Raw genomic sequence first — 6,179 nt, 5'->3', positions numbered from 1 at the left:
AAATAATGATAATCTAAAATATCCTGTTTACACACGACCATTACATAATGGTTTACAATACAAATATGTTACAACAAAATAAGTTTCTTGAATGCAGTTTTTACACAATATCATACAAACATGGACTCCAAATCTCGTCCTTATTTAAGTATGCGACAGCGGAAGCTCTTAATAATCACCTGAGAATAAACATGCTTAAAAACGTCAACAAAAATGTTGGTGAGTTATAGGTTTAACCTATATATATCAAATCATAATAATAGACCACAAGATTTCATATTTCAATACACATCCCATACATAGAGATAAAAGTCATTCATATGGTGAACACCTGGTAACCGACATTAACAAGATGCATATATAAGAATATCCCCATCATTCCGGGACACCCTTCGGATATGATATAAATTTCGAAGTACTAAAGCATCCGGTACTTTGGATGGGGCTTGTTGGGCCCGATAGATCTATCTTTAGGATTCGCGTCAATTAGGGTGTCTGTTCCCTAATTCTTAGATTACCAGACTTAATAAAAAGGGGCATATTCGATTTCGATAATTCAACCATAGAATGTAGTTTCACGTACTTGTGTCTATTTTGTAAATCATTTATAAAACCTGCATGTATTCTCATCCCAAAAATATTAGATTTTAAAAGTGGGACTATAACTCACTTTCACAGATTTTTACTTCGTCGGGAAGTAAGACTTGGCCACTGGTTGATTCACGAACCTATAACAATATATACATATATATCAAAGTATGTTCAAAATATAGTTACAACACTTTTAATATATTTTGATGTTTTAAGTTTATTAAGTCAGCTGTCCTCGTTAGTAACCTACAACTAGTTGTCCACAGTTAGATGTACAGAAATAAATCGATAAATATTATCTTGAATCAATCCACGACCCAGTGTATACGTATCTCAGTATTGATCACAACTCAAACTATATATATTTTGGAGTCAACCTCAACCCTGTATAGCTAACTCCAACATTCACATATAGAGTGTCTATGGTTGTTCCGAAATATATATAGATGTGTCGACATGATAGGTCGAAACATTGTATACGTGTCTATGGTATCTCAAGATTACATAATATACAATACAAGTTGATTAAGTTATGGTTGGAATAGATTTGTTACCAATTTTCACGTAGCTAAAATGAGAAAAATTATCCAATCTTGTTTTACTCATAACTTCTTCATTTTAAATCCGTTTTGAGTGAATCAAATTGCTATGGTTTCATATTGAACTCTATTTTATGAATCTAAACAGAAAAGTATAGGTTTATAGTCGGAAAAATAAGTTACAAGTCGTTTTTGTAAAGGTAGTCATTTCAGTCGAAAGAACGACGTCTAGATGACCATTTTAGAAAACATACTTCCACTTTGAGTTTAACCATAATTTTTGGATATAGTTTCATGTTCATAATAAAAATCATTTTCTCAGAATAACAACTTTTAAATCAAAGTTTATCATATTTTTTAATTAACTAACCCAAAACAGCCCGCGGTGTTACTACGACGGCGTAAATCCGGTTTTACGGTGTTTTTCGTGTTTCCAGGTTTTAAATCATTAAGTTAGCATATCATATAGATATAGAACATGTGTTTAGTTGATTTTAAAAGTCAAGTTAGAAGGATTAACTTTTATTTGCGAACAAGTTTAGAATTAACTAAACTATGTTCTAGTGATTACAAGTTTAAACCTTCGAATAAGATAGCTTTATATGTATGAATCGAATGATGTTATGAACATCATTACTACCTTAAGTTCCTTGGATAAACCTACTGGAAAAGTGAAAAATGGATCTAGCTTCAATGAATCCTTGGATGGCTCGAAGTTCTTGAAGCAGAATCATGACACGAAAACAAGTTCAAGTAAGATCATCACTTGAAATAAGATTGTTATAGTTATAGAAATTGAACCAAAGTTTGAATATGATTATTACCTTGTATTATAATGATAACCTACTGTAAGAAACAAAGATTTATTGAGGTTGGATGATCACCTTACAAGATTGGAAGTGAGCTAGCAAACTTGAAAGTATTCTTGATTTTATGAAACTAGAACTTTTGGAATTTATGAAGAACACTTAGAACTTGAAGATAGAACTTGAGATAGATCAATTAGATGAATAAAATTGAAGAATTAAAGTGTTTGTAGGTGTTTTTGGTCATTGGTGTATGGATTAGATATAAAGGATATGTAATTTTGTTTTCATGTAAATAAGTCATGAATGATTACTCATATTTTTGTAATTTTATGAGATATTTCATGCTAGTTGCCAAATGATGGTTCCCACATGTGTTAGGTGACTCACATGGGCTGCTAAGAGCTGATCATTGGAGTGTATATACCAATGGTACATACATCTAAAAGCTGTGTATTGTACGAGTACGAATACGGGTGCATACGAGTAGAATTGTTGATGAAACTGAACGAGGATGTAATTGTAAGCATTTTTGTTAAGTAGAAGTATTTTGATAAGTGTCTTGAAGTCTTTCAAAATTGTATGAATACATATTAAAACACTACATGTATATACATTTTAACTGAGTCGTTAAGTCATCGTTAGTCGTTACATGTAAATGTTGTTTTGAAACCTTTAGGTTAACGATCTTGTTAAATGTTGTTAACCCAATGTTTATAATATCAAAAGAGATTTTAAATTATTATATTATCATGATATTATGATGTACGAATATCTCTTAATATGATATATATACATTAAATGTCGTTACAATGATAATCGTTACATATATGTCTCGTTTCAAAATCATTAAGTTAGTAGTCTTGTTTTTACATATGTAGTTCATTGTTAATATACTTAATGATATGTTTACTTATCATAATATCATGTTAACTATATATATAACCGTATATATGTCATCATATAGTTTTTACAAGTTTTAACGTTCGTGAATCACCGGTCAACTTGGGTGGTCAATTGTCTATATGAAACCTATTTCAATTAATCCAGTCTTAACAAGTTTGATTGCTTAACATGTTGGAAACATTTAATCATGTAAATATCAATCTCAATTAATATATATAAACATGGAAAAGTTCGGGTCACTACACGTGGATTGGGTCAAGATAATATATATCAATTTATTTTCTGTACATCTAACTATGGACAACTAGTTGTAGGTTACTAACGAGGACAGCTGACTTAATAAACTTAAAACATTAAAAATGTTGTAAATATATTTTGAACATACTTTGATATATATGTACATATTTGTTATAGGTTCGTGAATCGACCAGTGGCCAAGTCTTACTTCCCGACGAAGTAAAAATATGTGAAAGTGAGTTATAGTCCCACTTTTAAAAACTAATATTTTGGGATGAGAATACATTCAGTTTTATAAATGTTTTACGAAATAGACACAAGTAAATAAAACTACTTTATATGTGTGAATGATCGAAGCCGAATATGCCCCTTTTTAGCTTGGTAGCCTAAGAATTTGGGAACAGACCCCCAAATTGACGCGAATCCTAAAGATAGATCTATCGGGCCCAACAAGCCCCATTCTGAAATTTGAAATGCTTTAGTACTTCGAAATTATCGTGTCCGATGGGTGTCCCGGAATGATGGGGATATTCTATATGCATCTTGTTAATTTCGGTTACCAGGTGTTCACCGTATGAATGATTTTTATCTCTATGTATGGGATGTATTGAAATATGAAATCTTGTGGTCTATTATTTCGATTGATAAATATATAGGTTAAACCTATAACTCACCAACATTTTTGTTGACGTTTAAAGCATGTTTATTCTCAGGTGATTATTAAGAGCTTCCGCTATTGCATACTAAAATAACGACAAGATTTGGAGTCCATGCTTGTATGATATTATGTAAAAACTGCATTCAAGAAACTTATTTTTGATGTAATATATTCTTATTGTAAACCATCATGTAATGGTCGTGTGTAAACGGTATATTTTAGATTATCATTATTTGATAATCTACGTAATGATTTTTAAACCTTTATAGATAAAATAAAGGTTATGGTTGTTTTAAAAATGAATGCAGTCTTTGAAAAACGTCTCATATAGAGGTCAAAACCCCGCAACGAAATTAATTAATATTGAACGGGACATTTCAGTTGGTATCCGAGCATTGGTCTTAGAGAACTAGAAATTTGCATTAGTGTGTCTTATCGAGTTTGTTAGGATACATTAGTGAGTCTGGACTTCGACCGTGTTTTCTTTAAAAATGATTGCTTAACACTTTTGTTGGAAACTATATATTATTAACATGTAAATATTATGTGATATATTAACCTCTTAATGTGTTTGATATTGTGTGATAGATGTCTACCACTAGTACAAATCCCATCGACTCACCTAATAATAATGAAGAGTCGAATATAATTTGGGAAGATTCACAAATTCCCGAAGAGGAACCGGAAGAAGAGGAACCAGAAGAGGAGGAACCGGAAGAGGAGGAACCGGAAGAGGAGGAACCGGAAGAGGAGGAACCGGAAGAAGAAGAGGTTCCGGAGGATGAAATTTTGATACCTACAGTAAATCGATTAAATAAAAGAAAATCATCAACCAACGGACCAAAGTTAAAAATGGTCAATGGTGTTTCTGCCGAGGAAGCAAAATATTGGAAAGATTACCAATTTTTCGATGAATCAGATCCCGATGAGGATTCCGATGATGTTATAGAAATTACCTCGACCCAATTTAATATGGCAAAAGAAAATAATAAGGGAAAAGGTATAAAAATAGAGAAACCTGATTCCAACCCCGATGAACTTTATATGTATCGGCAACGTCCGTATTTTCTAAATTGTAACAATAACCCGGGAACCTCTAAACCACCAGGTTTTTCTAAACCATTGTGGAAAATGACGGCTCGTATTAGAGGAACATCATATATCCCTAGAAAATTAGGAAAACGAACCAAGTTCGAAGAAGAAGAAACCAGTGATTCAGATTAGAGGGTTGTAATCATGTTGAGTATTATATGTATTGTAGTGTGCTTGTACTTTTATATTCTATGTAAAAATTGCTTGTATTGTTTGTTAATTATCTTTTACGAATCTATTCCTTGTCTATTTTACAGTATAAAAACACAAAATGGACGTTAAGGATAGACAACCAAAAATTTTAGAAGACCTACCAGGAGATATGATTGATGAAATCTTGTCTAGAGTAGGGCAGAATTCATCAGCACAATTAGTTACGGTAAAATTAGTTTGTCAAACGTTTGAAAGACATTCCAGGCATGCCTTAGTATATAAAAGGCTTTCCTTTGAAAGATGGGGTATATCACATTGGGGAGACTTTAAGTTACGCCAAGTTTTCTTTAAGGCATTTAGTGCGGGAAACCCATATACAATTTTACGCTACGAGTTACGAACCTATTTTGGCTCAACATATCCCAACATAGGATTTCGTGAATTAGAAAGAGCTTCTAACATGCAACATAAAGAAGCACATTATGCTTACGGGTTAGTGATGTTCGCTTCTTACCAAAGTGAGAAAAAGAACATCGGATTGCAACTTTTAAATAAAACCTTCCCACAAGTGACGGATTCAGTAGTTGGGGTGAGAAACAAGGTTTTTAGATTATTACGGGGCTGTTGGACATTACGAAACCCTCGTACTTTTGACGACATTACAACATGCTGCCTAGCCAATGGTCATAACAGTTATTTTCCACAAGACCAAGGATGGGAAGTCGTCTTAGTAAAACCAGAATGCCTGACTTGTTTCTGGACGTATGAATTACATGTCTTTATTTCCTTTGCTGAACAACTTGCGTATTAACTATATTTTTCTTCAAAACTGTTCTGTATCAAAGTGTACTATATTTCATGTTATATGTAATATAGCGAAGTTGTAAGTTTGAAGAATATTTGTATGTGATATATTATTATAATCAGTTTTTCATATGGAATTGTAGTAGTTGAATTGTATATTAGCTACTAAGTATGAACTTAACGGGTAGGTAGTACCCGAATTTAAACTTATAAAACGCTAATATGAAGAAAAAGCTTTTATAAATGAGTTCATATTATGCTACGAAATACTATTGACTACTCTTAATATTCTGTATGATTAACTCGATTCGGTTGGCTATTTTGAAGGAAATGGCACTGGCGACTCGTCAGAATTTGAACATGAGCGAGGAAGACTTCCGTGTTTTCCTTGCA

Source organism: Rutidosis leptorrhynchoides, chromosome 3, assembly GCF_046630445.1.
Source record: "Rutidosis leptorrhynchoides isolate AG116_Rl617_1_P2 chromosome 3, CSIRO_AGI_Rlap_v1, whole genome shotgun sequence".
NCBI classification, from domain to species: Eukaryota; Viridiplantae; Streptophyta; class Magnoliopsida; order Asterales; family Asteraceae; genus Rutidosis; species Rutidosis leptorrhynchoides.
This window is presented reverse-complemented; position numbering follows the sequence as displayed.